Source organism: Mytilus trossulus, chromosome 2 (genome assembly GCF_036588685.1).
Source record: "Mytilus trossulus isolate FHL-02 chromosome 2, PNRI_Mtr1.1.1.hap1, whole genome shotgun sequence".
In the NCBI taxonomy this organism is placed as follows: Eukaryota; Metazoa; Mollusca; class Bivalvia; order Mytilida; family Mytilidae; genus Mytilus; species Mytilus trossulus.
In genome coordinates, this window is record NC_086374.1 from 70,374,484 (window position 1) to 70,395,812 (window position 21,329).

General features: G+C 32.6%; 2 long non-coding RNA genes across 3 annotated transcripts in view; one reads left to right on the plus strand and one right to left on the minus strand.

Annotated features, from left to right (window-relative positions):
- Positions 1-12,421: 12,421 nt before the first annotated feature.
- Positions 12,422-19,735, minus strand: LOC134705370 (uncharacterized). The gene is made up of 3 exons (XR_010105546.1): positions 19,551-19,735; positions 13,717-13,926; positions 12,422-12,727 (listed from the first exon to the last, which is right to left on the minus strand). It is a non-coding gene; the product is annotated as an uncharacterized LOC134705370 (long non-coding RNA).
- A 146-nt stretch (positions 19,736-19,881) lies between these two features.
- LOC134705369 (uncharacterized) overlaps positions 19,882-21,329 on the plus strand; it is a 28,875-nt gene continuing 27,427 nt past the window's right edge. The window contains exon 1 of one of the 2 annotated variants that reach the window (XR_010105544.1): positions 19,882-19,997. This is a non-coding gene — a long non-coding RNA (uncharacterized LOC134705369). The remainder of the gene's footprint in view (positions 19,998-21,329) is intronic. The other variant, XR_010105545.1, reaches the window with a different exon arrangement.

Here is a 21,329-nt window from a genome sequence, read left to right on the forward strand (position 1 = left end):
TGTTCCCTTTTAGACTTTCTTATCATATATAAAAAAAATTAGTGGACTGTATCATAATTAAATTCTACATCGCCCGTATGTTTTATCGTTGGTTAGAATACAGCCATGAAATATGTACACAAGAACATTAGCTGTTCGACCCATTTGTCAAATGCTTTTTGTTAAAATATTTGTTTTACATGCACCATTTATACAACATAATTCAAACATAATAAATGCTCATCAAGCGTAGGACCGACACAGCAGACCATAGCCAATTAACAAATAAAACCTCAATGCGTTGACCTTTATAGACCTTTGATAAGAGAATTACAGGCGTGAACAATAATTAGAGATGTACAAACAAATATAAATTAACCTTGACCGCAGATAATTTAAAGCTTTTAATGACCGTCTATAAGAACGATCACAGACAATATACCATAATTACGAAAGTAGTTATTGTTGATATAAAGTCTGTAAACGTCCAGCAGGAAGTATTTCAAAGATACCCAGTCTGATTATTTGAGTACTGAAAAAATATAAAACATAATAAAATAATTATTTTTATTATACAAATATTTGGGCTTAAAGGCAACACGTTAATTTACAGAAAAAACTTCCTTGGCATCAGTGAATAAAAAGCGATGAATGTAAACTAACTGAAGCCAACATTATACTTGTGAATGCTTGAGGATATTTTTTCTATAGTATATCATGTAATTCACTCAGTTCTGTCATATTGTAAATCAAGAACAAAACAAATTACATTCTACCTGCAGTTGACACAAAACACAGAGTATGTACATAAAATGATAGTGTGTTCTCAGATAATTAAGGATAATTTGCCGCTAAAATACTGTGCCTGAGCTAGCCACATATCTTTGACAGAAATGCGTCACCATAGGGGTATTTGCATACACGTGTGTGTACGACTACCAGTCCACTTGTCTCAGAGTACTTTAGCAAGCCGTTCACGAGCGGTATAGCCTTACTTGATTTTCCACGTGGTACCGCATAAGAGTAAATCTTTGTGGGCATAGACCGACGTGAAATAGAACTGTTGAGCAATCAAGATGAGACTATTCCTCGTTAGGGCACGTAGGCACCCTAACTACTCAGAAATGTTCATTAATGTCTGGCCTGACCATTTATAATAGTAACATAACGTGAACCATAAAGGCACAACATCTTAATAAAAATCGGCGGTGTTGGGGCGGCTGGAGGGTTGATTTTAATTTTGCACTTCTATTGCTACTAACGTATCAATGCAACTGACTGAATAAACCTGACAAAGATTGAAAATTTAACACGTGCACCAAGTCATGAGACGGTTAAGAAAACATTGCCGTCTCTACCACAGACATCATAAATCTGGTAATAAAAATGTGTATCGTCCACCTAAATAAATAATGATTTTAACAGAAGCCGAGTCGGACAGAACGTGAAATATTAATATAAACATCAATTACAAATTTCTAATTTATACAACATGTTTCAAACATAATAAATAAACTCATCATAGATACCAGGACTAAATTTAGTATATACGCCAGACGCGTTTCGTCTACAAAAGGCTCATCAGTGACGCTCGAATCCAAAAAAGTTAAAAAGGCCAAAAAAAGTACGAAGTTGAAGAGCATTTGACCAAAATTCCTAAAAGTGTTGCCAAATACAGCTAAGGTAATCTAAGCCTGAGGTAGAAAAGCCTTAGTATTTCAAAAAATTCAAAAATTTGTAAACAGTAAATTTATAAATATAACCATATCAATGACTACACATTAAGCGTATGATCCAAATTTAATACCGACACAGCAGACCAAAGCCAATTAACTAATAAAACCTCAATGCGTTGACCTTAATAGACCTTTGGTAAGAGAATTACAGGCGTGAATAATAATTAGAGATGTACAAACAAATATAAATTAACCTTGACCGCAGATAATTTAAAGCTTTAAATGACCGTCTATAAGAACGACCACAGACAATATACCATAATTACGAAAGTAGTAATTGATGATATGAAGTCTGTAAACGTCCAGCAGGAAGTATTTCAAGATACCCAGTCTGATTGTGTGAGTACTGAAAAAATATAAAACATAATAAAATAATTATTTTTATTATACAAATACTTGGGCTTAAGGGCAACACGTTATGTTACAGAAAAAACTTCCTTGGCGTCAGTGAATAAAAAGTGATGAATGTAAACTAACTGACGCCAACATTATACTTAACTATCCGGGCAGTGTGCGCGGCACACTGTGTGAATGCTTGAGGATATTTGTTCTCTAGTATCATGTACTTCACTCAGTTCTGTCATATTGTAAATCAAGAACAAAACAAATTACATGCTACCTGCAGTTGACACAAAACACACAGTATGTACATAAAATGATAGTGTGTTCTCAAATAATTAAGGATAATTTGCCGCTAAAATACTGTGCCTGAGCTAGCCACATATCTTTGACAAAAATGCGTCTACTTTGGGGTATTTGCATACACGTGTGTGTACGACTACCAGTCTACTTGTCTCAGAGTACTTTAGCAAGCCGTTCACGAGCAGTATATCCTTACTTGATTTTCCACGTGGTACCGCATGAAAGTAAATCTTTGTGGGCATAGACCGACGTGAAATAGAGCTGTTGAGCAATCAAGATGAGACTATTCCTCGTTAAGGCACGTAGGCACCCTAACTACTCAGAAATGTTCATAAATGTCTGGCCTGATCATTTATAATAGTAACATAACGTGAACCATAAAGGCACAACATCTTCATAAAAATCGGCGGTGTTGGGGCGGCTGTACGTATCAATACTATACGTATCAATGCAACTGACTGAATTAACCTGACAAAGATTGAAAATTTAACACGTGCACCAAGTCATGAGACGGTTAAGATAACATTGCCGTCTCTACCACAGACATAATAAATCTGGTAATAAAAATGTGTATCGTCCACCTAAATAAAAAATGATTTTAACAGAAGCCTACTCGGACAGAACATGAAACATTAATATAAACATCAATTAAAAATTTCTAATATATACAACATGTTTCAAACATAATAAATACACATCAAGCGTATGATCCAAAGTTAATACCGACACAGCAGACCAAAGCCAATTAACTAATCAAACCTCAATGCGTTGACCTTAATAGACCTTTGATAAGAGAATTACAGGCGTGAACAATAATTAGAGATGTACAAACAAATATTAATTAACCTTGACCGCAGATAATTTAAAGCTTTAAATGACCGTCTATAAGAACGATCACAGACAATATACCATAATTACGAAAGTAGTTATTGTTGATATAAAGTCTGTAAACGTCCAGCAGGAAGTATTTCAAGATACCCAGTCTGATTGTTTGAGTACTGAAAAAATATAAAACATAATAAAATAATTATTTTTATTATACAAATATTTGGGCTTAAGGGCAACACGTTATGTTACAGAAAAAACTTCCTTGGCGTCATTGAATAAATAGCGATGAATGTAAACTAACTGACGCCAACATTATACTTAACTATCTGAGCAGTGTGCGCGGCACACTTTGTGAATGCTTGAGGATATTTTTTTCTAGTATCATGTAATTCACTCAGTTCTGTCATATTGTAAATCAAGAACAAAACAAATTACATGCTACCTGCAGTTGACACAAAACACACAGTATGTACATAAAATGATAGTTTGTTCTCAGATAATTAAGGATAATTTGCCGCTAAAATACTGTGCCTGAGCTAGCCACATATCTTTGACAGAAATGCGTCACCTTTGGGGTATTTGCATACACGTGTGTGTACGACTACAAGTCTACTTGTCTCAGAGTACTTTAGCAAGCCGTTCACGAGCGGTATAGCCTTACTTGATTTGCCACGTGGTACCGCATAAGAGTAAATCTTTGTGGGCATAGACCGACGTGAAATAGAGCTGTTGAGCAATCAAGATGAGACTATTCCTCGTTAAGGCACGTAGACACCCTAACTACTCAGAAATGTTTTGGGTAAACGATATTATATTTGGCCAAAATAAAATATCATAGCCCAAAAACCAAATATGTTACGTTATGTTGCCTGCCCAAGTTGCATATTGATTAACCCCAAAAGATTGAAGATGTTGTGCCTGATTAAGCCTTTTGCTTGTTAAAATTAAAGTTGATCTTGAGAAAAATTAATGTCAATATAAAATTCCTTAACCACAATATTGAGATCAACGTGAGAAGAAAAGACACAAGGCTAGGATGAAGGACAAATTACAAAGTTATAACCAATGAATAAAACGTTTTCTGCATTGTATCTTGTTATTTAATCTTTTCCAGCGCTGATTTAATATCCAATTTAGAAGTTCTGATGTTACGTTTAAAACAATCAGATTTCAAACGTCCCAGTTTTTGTATCATGCTGTCCTCAATACCTTGAGAACTAGCACATGTGGCCGCACCTGATCGAAAAGAATGTCCGCTATAATCCTTGTCAAGATATCCTAATGCTATGAGTATTGTTTTCAGCTTGCTTATAAAATTGTTCCGGGAAAGTGGTTTTCCGGTTTCTTCAACGAAAAACTAATCATTCTGCTTTGCGTTCAGGTTTAATCTTACACTCATCAGCTTGATAGCAATTAATACGGACAAACGACGCCCTCTATCTTCAACATTGAAATTATAATACCTTGTCGCAATATATCTGTCTTAGTAGCTTTTAAATTAACAGTTACTTCGCATTCTGACACAAAATTTATGTCAGAAACGCATAAATTTGAATCTGGATCAATAGCAGTTCTATATGTAAACTCATTGCATCTCAGGAAACCATAAAATGCAAGAACACACGCTGTTTGAAATGTTAAATCCATATAATCATGATTGAAAAATCCACGTTGCAAGCAAGTTACTATTTCCTGTAAAATTTTAAACGTTATTGGTAACTTTTGTCGTAATGGCTTACTCTCAGATTTTTAACTCCATTTAACACATTTTGCAAGTGTTGGTATGTATGACCAAATTTATCACAAAGTGGGTTCAAATTATCAAAATTAACTCCATGAAAACGAACTCCAGCGAGATATAATTTGATTATTGAATATTTCAGTTTTAACACTGATTGACAATGGGCCACGAAATAGATCAATAAATCTTCCGAAACTTTAGACATATTGAAACTCCTCGAGTTGAATCCAGTGATATGATTGCCACAAAATTAAATAAAACATTTATATCCTGTTGAATAAACATTGCGGGTATTTACATTGATACCTTTATTCCATAAGCTGTCGACTGCTTGATCTTATTCCACAGAATTTCGGAATGAGGAGGGCAGGTGCATGGATTTGGCGAAGATTCTGGAGCCAATTATCGAAACCGCTTCATCTGGTAACGAGGAAGAGCATCTGCTATGTTATTTTCTTTCCCTGGTACATGTACAGCATGTACAACAAAATTAAATTTAGCCGCACACCAAGTTAAACGGCGAACAAGATTCATAATTACGTTACACTTTGAACGACCCTTATTAATAATGTACACACTAGACATATTATAACAATGAAAAAGAATGCGTTTAGTATACCATTCATGCCCCCATAAAATAGCAGATATAACAATCGGATACAATTCTAAGTAAGCCATTGAGAAAGACTCCTCATCGGGCCGAAAAAAATCGTCGGGCCAAATGCCTTGAAACCACCTGTTCCTAAAATAACCTCCGTATCCGATTTTTGATGAAGCATCCGTAAATAAAGGAAAATCGGACGCATTAATAGAAGTGCAAAATTAAAATCATATGAACACATGTTATATGGATTTAATAGTTTAAAGATTCCTTTCAGCGCTCATAAAACAGTTGGTCCATCTACTTTATTAGAATATCTCAGCATAATTCTCGATTTAATGCATATGATTGCTAAATTTTCTGATGAGAAGCTTGTTCGAATTAAGAATATTTTATACAGCTATCTTAGTAGACATTCATGTACTAAGCGTGAAATGTTAAGTTTATTGGGTCCTCTCAATTATGCATGTAAAGTTATTATACCAGGGAGATCGTTTGTGTCGTATTTAATGACATGAGCACACTCCGTTAAAGAACTTTATCATCACGTTACAATTACAAAGGGATGTAGAGATGACATGGCAATGTTGTTTAAATTCCTAAGTCAGTGGAATGGTATATGGGACAAGACCCCTAAAGGACCTTGAGATGAGGAACTTTGACTCTCATTAAAAAATTAGTCCGCCATGCATATGTGGGAGCTGTGATTTTAAAAATTGACATAAATGAACTAGGACTGGTGTTTTATAGAGCTGATGTGATGTGAAAAAAAGTATACAAAAATAAACCTGATCAAAAAATTACAAAGGACATATTTTTTAATGATTTTTATGGTCAGAATTTTGGGATTATTTCCTGTGGAGAGTGACATTTTTCACTATCTTTCGGGGTTGGGCACTTGACGGGAAAACGAATCACACTTGCCACCCCGAAAATCGCACCACATATGTCCAAGTGTCTCAGCTTCAAAACGATCTATCATACATATCCAAGTTTACGATATGGCCTGAGCAACAGAAGAAAACGTTAACATTATGGCCTATGGAATATCTAATGCGCATATTGACCCATCTTGTGACCTTTAATTTCAAAGGTGATGGAGTGTTTCATGGCTCAGTGACTACAATATTAGGATGAAAGCTGCTGAAATCAAGGTCAGTTACACTCTTTTAGTGCTAATTAATCAAAACAATACAAAATGGCTTCTAAAACTTTTGACTTTTATCAAAAATATACCAATATTCTGTTGTTAAATTGCATTGATGCAGAAAATGGGTCGTGTAAAATCTGGACAGGGGCCATTCAGAGGAAAAGAAATTATATGTTAGGGATGCTAAATGTGGCTTATCCAAATGGAAAAAGGACAAAAATGAATGTTGCACGCTTGTCAAAAATGTTACAGCTAAAAACAATTGATATTGATAGAAATTTAGATGCCTCCCATCTCTGTCATAATGCCTTGTGTGTTAATGCTGACCATATAATGTTTGAGCCCCATGATTTAAATAACCACCGTAAGGTCTGTGTAGCTTCACAAAAATGCACCACTCATGAACTGCATGGCACAACATATCCTAACTGCATGCTGCATCTTAAACTGTGGTTTGTTATATTTATAATTCTAAAATTTAAGTCTCCCCGAGGTGACAACTGCACATTTCATTATGCACGAATCATTTCCTCAAATACAAGTTTCTTACACTGCTAAAAAAAATGAAAATGGGATAAAAGCCCTCCCTCTTAGACTCCAAGACACTGAAACAAACATGTATGTTTATTAACCTGAGGTAAAACATTTACGGCTGGTTTCATGAGTGTTTACATTTTACTTTACATAGAAGGGGGAGTAACTCTTGTTGTTTACAAATGTATTTTTAACTGCGTCAGGAAATTGGGACAATCAAACCACATGAACCAACTGAAGTAAGCACGAGTTAAAAGAAATCCTCAATATAAAAACCAAACAAATCAAACAAAAACTACAAAACTATAAAATTAGGATATCAAAAAGTAAAAGAAAAAGCCTACAGAACGAAAATAGTTGCAAAACAGAATGGAAGTAAATATGGACATGATTTTATTTTATTTTATTTTATTTTATTTCCTTGAATGTTCAGTTTCAACTAATGTGTGCAGTATAGGAAACACAAATTTTTATGCAATATATACATGTGTCTAAATTTGCATGTATGATGCTGTGTGTGGTATGTTTCAATGCCTTGGACCTTTATCCCATTTTCAAAACAGTTAAAATGAAACAAACTCTTTATTATAGAAATAAAAATAACTCAACTCAAAACAACATGCACATGCATATTACTGAAAAAGATTTTGATTTATCATCACAATAATTTATATAACATTTATTAGTCCCTGTAATCATAAAAAATAAATAAATAGCTAAATAAATTAATACATTTGTCATGTACTATTTCCTGAAATAGCTGAAAGAGAAATGGGAATTGTGACCTTGTTAATCTGGCCAAAAACTACAACCAGGCTGCGGAACAAACTCTTTGCAGTTAGTTAACTGACTAAGCTTTGGTTCCAACTGATGTTTTTTGTACCCGTCATTTCGGTTACTTTTGTGAAGCAGAAAATTAATCGCCTGCCTTTTACGAGCCTGTAACCTTCGATATTTTACTTTTGAACTTTTTTTATATGCACTATCATACATTTCAAGTTTACGTATTTTTTTCAGAGCTACTGCAGCACGAGACTTTTTACCCATTGTGCAGCCAACAGCTTTTAGAGTTTTAACCAAGGCAACATCTCTATTATTATTTACTTTCAAGACTGCTGCAGAAGCACGACCTATGGCATTGCGGGAGAAATTCTTATTTTTTGGTAGGTATGTGGAAATAGTCCTATTTACAGACTCACACTTGTTAGTGTTACTGAAAAATTTCATTTGATCTAACGCACTCTGCGAGAGTTTCATCTCTAGCAATGATTCTATTAATAATTTGTCTCTGTCAGTTGGTATCAGAGACCCATTTTGTAAGCCATGGCTATTTAGGTTTATTGATTTATACCACCAGCTTGTTTTTTTACCACCATTACAAAGTGTTATGCTCCATCTACACGTATCACCGCAATTACCACTGTAGCAATTTACCACAGACCGAACAATACCAGGCAAGCATTTTGAAATTTGTTGTCGGTCACCATTGTACTTCATAAATAATGATTTCATTATACCATGTGACCTTAGTTTTATATCATTTGCAAAAGCTGTTTTTATATCATTTTTCTGAGCTTTTGTTACACCAGGGAACATACCGACACTAAAATTTGCTCGAATTCCTTCACGGAACTGACTTTGACCCCTATGAATTGTATCGGCAAGTCTGTTAACCGACCATAAGGGACCAAATACCTCTTGCATTGCCTCTTGTAAACCTTTTACACTTTTTGCATCACCATCAGTAGTGCAATAATCTACAAGTAACTCATTTGTGGCAATATTTTTACCTATTTCATACCCTAGATCCTTTTCACTCAAAGGATCATACCTATTGGTATTTGCTGTACAATAATGCTCATGGTTAGGACATTCAACATCATAACCTTTACCCCGTAACCATGCACCGACCCAGCATAGTTTGTTTATTAAGTGAAATCCTATAACATCATGACTGTCAGTTTCATTCTCACAGGCAATGCCAATTGCTTGTGAGGCATTTTGATCCATTTTATGTCTACTTTTAATATAAACACTCTGGTAAGTACCATCCATTTGTAATTTTATTGGACTATTTTTATTTAACCCTAAGGTTTCATTTCTCCTTTTAAAATTCTCAACAACCTTTTTAGTTTCCTCATTAGCAAGTTTAACAACCTTGTCACATACATTATTGGTTATTCTTTGCATTGTTGTTCTTGCCATAGGAGGAATACACGAACTGGTCAAAAGTACTCGCGCGCTATCATTACCTATGTTAGAGTTTATTACACCAGTTTGAAACCCATAGTTTATGCTGGCACTCTTGCGGCCAGGACGCCCAGTTTCAATTTCTCTATACAGTTTATATTTTTCTGATATAAACTTACACTTTGTACATTTTAATTCCCAAATCCAACCGAGACCCCACTGAGTCTCTTGCACAAGTTCAAAATGTGGAACATTACAATGTGGACTTTCATTTATATGACAACTTATTAGATTATTCATCATTAAAATATTTAAATCTCTATCCACTGTTCTATTTTCTGTATTTGTATCACCTAAATATTCATCCAAATAGTCATCAGACACTTTATGTGGACGAAGGAGTTTCACGGTAGTAGCACACTTTTCAGTCTGAGGTGCTACAAATGACTTCTTATCATAACTTTCTTTAGAATACAATTTAAAATCCTTTTCAGTAAGGCGGGGTAACCAGAGGGATTCTTTGGGCTTTTTTGGCAATACATTTGTAGTTGAATTAGTAAATTCACTTTAACATGATGCAGATGATACTTGCATAGATGAATTTTTTAAAACCTGTGTAGATGGAGGTGTAGATGGAGCTGTAGATGGAGCAACACCATTGCAATCTTGATTTGTTGTTAGGGAATCATAACGTGATATATAAGCTTGGTTACCAACCTTAAATTTGTATCGTTTCTTTTTGCCTTTCATTTTTCAAAATTACTACACTCTGTAAGTTGTGTACAACTCTAAATTATGATGTCATAATGCAATGACGTCACAAAAACCATGACGTCACAATGTACTCTTCACCAAAAAAATAACCCATTTTTCCCACTTTCATGACACATACGAACAAGGTATTAAATAAAACTGGAAATCAACATCAAGTTTAGAAAACCTCCATTTCTTCTTACCTCTTAATTTCATGGTGTTAGTTCAATTATTTTTTAATTTGATGTAATTACCTTTTTTTTCTGTTTAGTTGTTTTTTTTCATATTCAACCTATTAATTATGTTTTACATACATATTGTGCATTATGACTTACCTTAGGAAATAAATTGCAAAACTTGATAGTAAGGCTTAACCTTTTCATGATTTGTAAACTTGAAAATTTAGAAACTAAGCTTACTCCATGCATGCATGGACTAACACAATAGACTTAGTCCATGCATGCATGCACTAAGGCAACTAACCCTAACTTAGTCCACGCTTGCATGGACTAACACAACAGACTTAGTCCATGCATGCATGGACGAAGGCAACCAAGGCTAACTTAGTCCATGCTTGCATGGACGAAGGCAACTAAAATTAACTTTTTTAAAGTTTGAAAAATTTATAAATGCAAAATATTTCAAAAAAATCAAATTTTTCAAAATCAAAAAAAAAAAAAAAAAAAAAAATTAAAAAAAATTTCCTTTTAAAATTTAATTCTTATAAAAATAAATGAAAAAAACATGAAAAATTTACAAAATTATATTTTTCCAAAATGCTGAAAAAAGTTTAAATTCCATTTTTTTTTTTCAAAATTAAACAAAAAGAAGAAAAAAATGGTTAGTTATCACCACCAGATATAGATACCCTTGGATATAGGTATAAATGCCACATGAGAATATTAACGTCTGCCAAAAGATTGGAATGTGTTCACATTTCATTTCAATGGTAAAAACTCTTCACTGAACAGATCAGTTGGAGGTGATTTGTTTAACATAACCTGGACAGTAGCTGCAATTAGTTCCTGAAAGTTCCTATTCATTTAGTAGTGGTAAGTGTTATTTTAGTTTGTTGTTATTATATCTGTAATAAACATGTTTTGTTGCACTATGATTTTTGCCTTTGTCTCAATAGCAGCCAACTTTTTGTATATATTGTACATGTACATGCATTTAGTCGTCAAATCATCAACCCAACAATGTAAGATCTGTAAATTTGCTTTCAAAAATTTTTTGTTCTTCCCATGCCGGGATTCTAATCCATGCTACTGAGATATTGTGACACCAAATCTGTACAATTTTTAAACACCAGAGAAGAGCAGATGATTTAAACACTTTTGTGTAATCCAGCATTATATAAGCTGTTTTTATTGCAGTTTGAGCATTTAAAAACATGTTCATTATGTCCATTGGTTGTGTTTGGTTGCTGTCTGCCATATTAAATGGATTTCCTTTTTTTGTTATTTGCTTAAATTTGTCTATTAGCTTTCTCTTTTGAAATTTAATAAAAACAGTTCACAAATTAAGTGTGCTGGGCTTATTTTAATTAACCTTCAACAGAAACATACTAACAAAAATTTGAAAGCAAATGATGTAGATAGCATTATCTTGGGACTTAATAAGCCCATGTGTAACGATCTTTAAATTCAGGCTTTTGCTCATTGTTGAAGACTTCAGGTGACCTGTACTTGTTTACATCAATGCCCTACTATGCAGGGCTAGTAGTTGTCTCAATTGCAATCATTCAATGTATCCTTGCTTTTGTATCATTTAAAGACTTCAATTCTTTAAATCATTTCAGTTAACACATTTTAATTTCAAAACATTCAACAGATATTTCCAAATAACAGATTTTGTAAACAACAGATATAATTGGTAACTGGTAATTATTTTACAGTCAATATGTTTTTATATTTATCAGGAGGCATCATAATCATGTTCATTAAATTCTTTCCTTGTCAGACTGTTACTGATCTCAAAACCAGTGAAAATTGCAAGTAGCTTTGAGTTTCTAGTAGTACTATTTTGATAAGATGTGTAATTTTTCGTCATTTCTTTTGATGTTCTGTCATATCCAGTCAGACTATTTCACATGTTGAACTTTACTCACAATTATATTTCATCTGTAAATGCTAAATTATGCAACTTCTAATGCAGGGAGACATGAGGGTTACTGATTTTTTAAATGTATAACTAGTATTTATCTAATACAGTATATTTTTTAATGTCAAAATAAAAATTACTAAAACTGAGTATTTAATAACAATATTTATTTGCCATTTTTTTTCGTTTTCCGTTATCTAACTTTAGTTTGCCTCAACTAAATGTTATGAAACTTATAAATCTAGGAAATGTGTAGAACATATTGTTGTTAATTGACCATGTTGATTTGCCATATAATTTATCACATTCACACATATTCATTGCAAAAACATCTTCTTTTTCATAAGTGTCTACAGGAGCTTGTGTTTCTGTATCTTTTCTTTAAAGAATCATCATGATAGCTTCTGTTCCCTTCACATTCGATACATAAATGAGATCTTCAGGAAAATATCTACTCTTTATATCTTAATCTGAAAAAACAAAACAAAAAATATGCTTTGACATAGTTTGACATATTTTAACAAGATTGTACATACTGAAATGTCTTGCCTGCTTTATGGTCATGATTGAACTTTCTGTCTGAAGAATATACCACAATTAGTTCCTAAAACAATTATACACATGACTAAATTTTTCTTCCAACATGATTTTTATTTATTTTCTAATCAAGGTGAGAGTAGACAATGAAAAATAGATAAACATTTATAGTTTACCGTAGCTTCTCAACTTTAATTTGATATCAACAAAATGTATTGTGGCAATTTCTCAAATATCAGTGGTGGATCCAAGGGGAGGGTTCCTGTGGTTGGAACCCCCCTTTTTTTGAGACGATCAATGCACTTGAATGGAGACATTTAGTTTGAACCCCCCCTTTAGGAATGTCTGAATTCACCCCTGAATATAATACAGGTTACCCAATCATCACAGTTGGTTGACCATTATGGATAAACCATTTCACAGATGATATCGGATGTTTCTTACTTCGTACCTACAATCCCCTTTCCTTTTCATGAATGTGACCTACCGAAATAGACTATATATATATACCAAGTTTGTAATAACATGTGCAACACAAAGGGTGCCACATGTGGAGCAGGATCTGCTTACCCTTCTGGAGACCCTGAGATCACCCCCAGTTTTGGTGGGGTTTGTGTGGCTCAGTTTTTAGTTTTTAATGTTGTTTCTAGTGTACTATTAATTGTCTGTTTGTCTTTTTCATTTTTAGCCATGGCTTTGTCAGTTTATTTTTCGATTTATGAGTTTGGATGTTGCTATGATATATTTCACCCCTCTTTTTTTAACAGGAGGTTAATAAGCTGTTATTAGCAATGGATGTTAGTAGCCATTTAATTCTTTTAAATTAAAACTAGTCTTAAGTACTGAACCATGTTTGATTGAAATATTTGTAGATGCTATAATGACACACTTCTTCAAACATCAATAACAGTTATAATCATACCTTTGCTGACTTCAGCATTTGGTTATGTCTTCAGTTTCTTTTCTCATCTGTCATAGTATCAATATTATATATGTAGCATACCACCATCTTGATGCATTTTGTATTACAAATAGTTACTCAACAGTTTTATCTTAGCAATCTTTTGGTGTTTTTTTTTTTATCAGGAACTACATGTTCTATATTCTGGAAATCTTACAATGCATGGAAAAGCTGAAATTATAAATTAGGTAAATAAATTTTAATTAATATGAAACGACACAATCAGCTTTTTTAATGTTAAATGTGTACTAAGTTTCAAATTGATTGGACTTTAACTTCATCAAAAACTACCTTGACTTAAAAAACTTTAACCTGAAACTGAGGGAACACTTTTAATTTCTATGTTCAGTGAACCATAAAAATGGGGTCAAAAGTCTTTAATTTTGTTTTAAAATAAGAAAGATCTAACATAAGGAACATTTGTACTAAGTTTCAAGTTGATTGGACTTCAGCTTCATCAAAAACTATCTTGACCAAAAACATTAAACTGAAGTGGGAAGAATGGATGGACAGACAAACAAACAGACGAAAGGACGCACAGACTAGAAAACATAATGCTTCTCTACTATTGTAGGTAGAGCATAAAAATTCATAAAAGAACTAGCAAAAAAAGGCACCAACAAAAAGAAACAAATCTAAAGTAATTGTCCGTTAACCAGGAAACCCTTGTTTTCCCCTTTTGTTGCTCCTAATTCATAAACAGATTGAGTCATAACTCCAATATTCCAACCCTTACTATCCTTTGTGGTGTGGAAACTTCAGGCAATTCTATAAACTGTACTACAAATTATTGTCTGGACAATAGAAAATTGATTATTTGGGCCCCTTTTATACCCCTTTTTCCTACACCAAAGGGACCATAAATTAACCCCCAAATCAATCCAAACCTTCCTTTTTGTGGTTGCAAACTTCAAAGATTTATATTTACTTATGCTAAAACTATTGGCATTTTTTTTAATTAAACTTAAGTTATCATATATAACTTCAAATAACTGATTTTTACTGAAGTTATATATGTTGGTAAATTTCAAAATCACATCTTTAAGGTGGTACCCAACACTTGAACTAAAATTAATTTGGCTCGTTTAATTTTCTTAAAATTTTGACAAAGTATTTACTTTGACTCTTTGACAAAACTATAAAAAAAAAATTTTTGTGAACCAACCGTTTTATCAGAAAAATTACACTGGTTATATAGCAGTTTGACAAACACTCATTTTGATCATTGAAAAGCTTAATATCCCTTTAACAACACAACGTAATTACAACGTTTAGCTGACTTTACAGAGTTACCTCCCTGTGGTGTTAGGTACCACCTTAAAAGTTGTGTGAAATAATTCAAATATAACTTTTGGATTACCTCCCTTACACAGCTTTCAAATTGTCTTGACTATCCTTTAACCTGAAAAATGATTGTTTTTCATCTTTTTTGCCCCTTATTCATAAATGGTTTTATCTATACCCTCAGCCAATCCTAACCATCCCATAGTAGTATAGAGCATTGGGGTATAATTTTAGAAAGATCATACATGTAAACTTTTACACAAGTCATTAAATTAAAACTACAAAAATGCTTGTGTTTCGCCCATCATTCATGACTGTTTGCCCCATAACCCTAAAAATAAATTCCAACCTTCTTCTTATAATATTTAACATTGTGGTACAATTTCAGAGGAATTGAAATACTTTTACACAACTTATTGTCCTGAAACTAGATAAATGCTTGTTTTGGTCCCCTTATCCTAAACCTTAGGGACCATAACCCCCAATATCAATCCTAAGCTTCCTTTTGTTGTTTTAAACATTGTGTTAAAATTCTATTAATTTCTATTAACATGATTAACTTATACTAAAGTTATTATCTGGAAACCATCCGTCTTCGAAAGATGCTCAGCTGACCACAAAGACGATGTGATACCAATATAATTATATGATTGCAAAAATTTTATGGTTGTATAAAAAGGTATTCTAGACTTTAAACTAGAGGCTCTAAAGAACCTGTGTCGCTCACCTTGGTCTACATGTATGTGAATATTAAACAAAGGAAGCAGATGGATTCATGACAAAATTGTGTTTTGGTGATGGTGATGTGTTTGTACATCTTACTTTACTGAACATTCTTGCTGCTTAAAATTATCTCTATAAATAATGAACTTGACCCAGTAGTTTTAGAGGAAAATGTTAGTAAAAATTTACAAATTTTATGAAAATTGTTAAAAATTGACTATAAAGGACAATAACTCCATAGGGGATTAATTGACCTTGTTGACCATTTCGGTCATGTTGACTTATTTGTAAATCTTTCTTTGCTGAACATTATTTCTGTTTACAGTTTATCTCTATCTATAATAATATTAAAGATAAAAACAGCAAAATTTCCTTAAAATTACTAAATCAGGGGCAGCAACCCAACAATGGGTTGTCTGATTCATCTGAAAATTTCAGGTCAGATAGATCTTCACCTGTTAAACAATTATACCCTTGTCAGATCTATGCTCTAAATGCTTTGGTTTTTGAGTTATAAGCCAAAAACTGTATTTTACCCCTATGTTCTATTTTTAGCCATGGTGGCCATCTTGGCTGGTTGGCCGGGTCATCTGACATATTTTTTTAACAAGATACCACAATGATGATTGTGGCCAAGTTTGGTTTAATTTGGCCCAGTAGTTTCAGAGTTCTAGAAGATTTTTGTAAAAGTAACAACGCCGGATGCAAAGTGATGGGAAAAGCTCAGTAGGCCCTTTGGGCTAGGTGAGCTAAACATTACTTTTTTTTCTAGTTTATAACTGAGTGAAGGCAATATCATATATATATACCCAATAAATCATCAAATTCTAAACATATTTCTATGTTGATTAAAATGAAGCTTTTTATTATTTGATGCAAATTTTATGTTCGGAGAGCATTCTACAGCTATTTTCCAGTATTCATTTAGGAATTACTTGATCATCAAAAAAGCGGTGTTTAAAGTATAATACAGGGGACTCATATTCATTTTAACTTTATTTCGTGCTGCTACTTTTGATTTTACACAGTTAAGATGGCTCAGACTTATTCAAAGTCTCTATCAGAATGCCGTATTATTTTAATCTTTACAAAGAGTACCTCAAATTTGTCGAAAAAAATAGGGGTTCCAGACCATTTAAGCTCAAAATTTTACTTTAAATAGGTACAAGCATGTTAAAGGGACCATTTTCAATGAAATGATAGGGAAAATAGAGGTGCTGACATATTTTTATGGGATATCAAATAAAAACGGTCTGTGATACCTCAGGTGTGACCTGGTCCAAATCTGTAATGTACAAAGCTGAAATATAGCTTCAAATATTAAGCAAATACAAGGACTTATATATACATGTATGCGTCCCTGGCAAATACAAGGGTCACCAATAAGGAAAAATAAAAATTTTGCCTTAAAACCCAAATTTTGGAGGGAAAATGGTGAAATTGGGTGAAATGTCAATTTGAGCCTTTAGCAGACCTGTACAGAAATTGCTAACAAAACCACATAGAAGCACATTTCAGAGATGCAAGTAAGAATTGTATAGCTTAAAATTTAAAAAAAAAACATAAATATTTAAAAGTTTTTAGGAAAGTTAATTGTTCAATAACATGTAAATTATTCTCACTGATTTTTGTGATAATTGTCTTTTGATGGATCAATAATAAAAAAACAAACTTTTTGTTTTGATTTATAAGCTAGTAGTCAGCGTGGAATTAATAAAAACAATGATGTCATGGATGTATGAACTGTAAATCATGAAAACAGGAGTTTAATACAAGGATTTACAAGTTCGTTTAAAATTACATTTTGTATATTCTGAGACTTGTATTAAAAAACAAATTATTTTGTTAAAAAATAGCAATGAAGATAAATTAATACATTGTACTCCAGTGTTCTACTATCATGACAGTGACTAAGCAAATAGGGGAAATAATAAATTGGTTGTTGCAATACAAAAATTCAGCAAATTTTTCAACAAACTTTAGCATGTAATGTTCAAATAATTAACATTATGCCACTGGAGTATAAAAAAAAAATCAGAGCAAATTGATCCAGGGCGAACAAGTACAAGTGTGAGTGATAAATTTGTCCTGGTAAAATATGTCAGGACGGACAAATATTACTATATATAGTATAAAAAGTCCATGGTTACAAAATTTACTAGTATATATTTAGTCCGATATTAGTTATATATGTCCCCAACCAAATTTTCCTAGGTAATCATGTCCTATAAAATCCTATAAAAGATTCAATTACTTGCATTTGCAAATTTAAATCTTATGTTTTAGTAATTTTTAAGAGTCACATAGTTAAATTTTTGATAAAATTTATGTACCCAGACTATTAATTTTCCCACAAAGTCATGTCCATGTCATTAGAAGTCCTAGGTTTAAATGTCTTTGCCTTTAATTTTTAAAAGTGAATATGAATGTAATATGTTTTAACATTGTTATAGACAAAACGAAAGAGTTGTGTATCAATCTGTTACAGCTAATTTCCTAAAGCATGTAGAGCAAGACTTAAGTTAGCTTGCTTGCTTTGTATTTAAACTGTACACTCATTAGGATAATATCCAATTAAATTCAAATATTAAATATAATATACAGGTTAAACTATGCCTATATATATTATATAAAGATGACCATCATGTCAATCATATTAATAAAGCTTGTATAAACAATTATACAAAAGAAGGCAAGCCAACCCAAGTTTTGCATTACATGCATTAGGAAATTAGCTGTAAATAAAATTTGTCTCCAGACTAATTTTCCTAGGAAATCATGTCCATGTCATATTTTCCAAGAAAATCATGTCCATGTCATTAGTATTGAATTCCTAGGTAAAAATGTCCTAGTCCAAATAATTATGACAGCTTGAAAGGCTATTATATTTTTTTTCTTTGACGCCTTACTTGGACGAACTAAGTAAGGCGTCAAAGAAAAAAAATATAAAAGCCTTTCAACTTACAAGACGTCATAATTTGACGAAGTAAGGCGTCAAAGAAAAAAAATATAATAGCCTATCAAGACGTCATAATTATTTGGACTAAAAATGTCCATGCATGTCTTTTATTATAAAAAATGTTATAAGCAAAGGAAACTGAATATTTATGTTTTTAATAATAAGTTATTAAGGAAATATTCTTCATTTTTATTGGAAAACAATTTCTTCTATTATCCAATCTTATCTATAAAAAAAAAAATCTTCTATTTTAAATATATTTTATGATACAAAAAAACTATTAGAAAAACAAGTCTTGTGACATATTTTCCTAGGAAAACAAGTTACAAACATAAATTAATAGCTATGGACTGATTTTCTAAGGGAGACAGGGAGTAAGGAGGTAGGAGAAAGGGGTGGGAGAAAGGGGGTAGGAGAAAGGAGAGGAAGGTTGGGAAAAAGGTAGTCCAAATAATTATGACGTCTTGGACGGCTATTTTATTATTTTTCTGTGACGCCTTCCTACAAAGGCGTCCCAGATAAAATTAAAATAGCCTTGCCAGACGTCATAATTATTTGGACTAAGGCGTCCCAGAAAAAAATTAAAATAGCCTTGCCAGACGTCATAATTATTTGGACTAGGAAAAAGGAGAAGTTGGAGAAAAAAATAAAATATGAAGAAATAAAATATCTCTATTTTTTCCGGTAAATTAAAAATAATAAAATAAGGAGAAAAGGGTAGGAGAAAGGAGAAAAGAGGTGAGAGAAGGAAAAAGAGTACCCCCCTGTCCTCCCCCTCATATAACTGCATTTTCAGATCCTTTTTTCGCTTGTTCTATTAAAATCTTACCACGTAAATTCCTTAACTCTCTTTTTTATTTAATTAAATGTTGATTTTGTTTGCCTCAAAACAAACTGTTTTTCCTGTGAATAATTTTCAATCTCCTTGCTTCTAGTATGAAAAATTTGCAAATCATCTTTGACAGACGACGCGAGCACGAATCGCAATCTGTCAACAAAGTTCTAAATGCACATAAAAATAGTCCGCTGTCGAATTTTAATTTGATTTAGAATGACAAGACATTTCATCGTTCTTTGTAGAACAAACCATGATATCAATACACATTTGTATTTTATTGATCTTTCTAGGGATGTTGCGACTTTAATAATAAATATTCGTGTAGTAATATGCCCTAACTTTTCTGTACGAAAGGAGACCGTAATGACAGAGCAAACGAAACTTGAGGATGAAGATGAAGATCTGAAACGTAAAATGCATAGAACTTAAATTTTCTCGGTAAAAAGTCACTTACTATTATTTCTCTTTCAAAACTGCCATTAAGGAAACACGCATAAAAATACCCGTTTGGAAAAAGGGGGGGGGGGGGGGGTCTCAACGGAAGATTCCGGGAACTTTCGGCCTGATATATAATATTTAGCCGTCATGTTAAGAATGTAAATTATTTGAATTAATATGGGAAACTGAAAGTTTGTTGAAATGTTCGCCGATTATGGCCAGATAATTTATTTCCATTGATTTGTGACTAAGCCTAATAAACTTTTGAGCTGCAAAAACAAACAGTTTCTTTTAACGGAGCTATCCATTGGATTTTAGGGGGGGGGGGGGGGTGGGGCTAGGATAAAATTTGAAAAAATAGGCAGGGCAGGAGTTTTGAGTAAAAAAAAAAGGCAGGATGTCACACTTGCAAAAAAAAATAAGACAATAGACAATAGACAATATTTTATTGGCACAAACGCATTTACAATAAATGGTAATGACCGAATGGATAAACAATTTGCTATACATGGTAGTAAAATACAAACAATTATATATATATGTGAATAAACGATTAAAGGTATAATGAAAATCTATTACAATAGATTACTTCTTGCATTAAAACAATTTGTTACGAAAGAGGAAGATAATTTTAGTGCCTTATAGGATGTATTATTAAGTATGAGATTTATTATATTTTTATCACACAATGTGGTTACACTTTTTCCTGTAATATTAAACATTTTTAATACAAAATACTCTCTAATACTGGAGTAACCGCTACAGTGTAGCAACATGTGCCCGTTCATTTTTAATTTCGCCACTTTTACAGATTTCACAAATTCTTTGATCTCTGGGCATTTTTAAATATCTTCCTCTTTCAATGGCAAGGTTATGAGCACTAACTCTTAATTTACATAATGATGATCGATCTGATCTATTTTTTAAAGCATCAACATAACCTGCCCGTTCATTAATTTTGTAGACACTCTGGAAAAATATTAATTTAGGAGATGCTGAAATATTTGCATGTTGTTCCTGAAAACCCTGATCAGTTAGTCTTTGTTTTATGAAACCAAACAGGGGTTTAATAGTAAGGTTATCATTTGACAAATAAGATAAACCTAAGTTTTGAATAATAATATTTAACTTTTTAACCCATGGGTTGCTTTTTTTTGTAGCATTATATATTTGGTGAACTAAACTTCCTTCTGAAGTGATTAAATGATCCCAGAATTTAATGCTAGATAACATTATCCTATTTTTCAATGGCAGTCTTGCAAGTTCGGAACGACATGCATCATTCGAGGCCTTACAGTGTACTCCTAAGATTTCTTTAATAAATTTTATATG